This window comes from Arachis ipaensis, chromosome B03, assembly GCF_000816755.2.
Source record: "Arachis ipaensis cultivar K30076 chromosome B03, Araip1.1, whole genome shotgun sequence".
Classification (NCBI taxonomy): Eukaryota; Viridiplantae; Streptophyta; class Magnoliopsida; order Fabales; family Fabaceae; genus Arachis; species Arachis ipaensis.
In genome coordinates, this window is record NC_029787.2 from 127,292,236 (window position 1) to 127,292,829 (window position 594).

Below are 594 nucleotides of genomic sequence, written 5' to 3' on the forward strand. Positions count from 1 at the left end.
GCTCATATAGTTTAATTTAAATTGAAAACCGATCGGATCGGATTTTAAAATCTACTTCTCAAAATTCATCCAACACAATCTAAATAGTCAACCTATAATTTTGTTCAATGATGAAATTTAATATCTTTCTTAAAGTACATTGGGAGGTTTGATGATTGCAGTTAAGGAAAAATCACTACTCATTTTTATTTAAACTATCTTTTTGGTGGGAACAATGTTGTTACTTGTGGGTGTGATTTTTCTTTTTTTTTTCTCTTTTCCTTTTTCTCTACAGAATGAAAAAATCCTTACACTGTTAAGCAATCTTTTTCAATTTAAAGAAATAAAAATTTCATAGGTTTGACACCTAAAAGTTATTATAACTACTAAGTGTGTCCTACCCATCAATCTCCTCCTGGTACATTTTTCATGCTGGTAAAACTAGGGTCACAACAGAATCATGCTCTATAGTTTGATGTCACCAACTGATAGATATTCCGGTAGGGTCTTGAGAAACCTCAAAAGCATAATAATATAATATAATTTATTTTAAAGAAGCAAGGTACCATGTTGTCACAGTAGAAATTTGTTACACTATGGCCCAATATCAGCAAC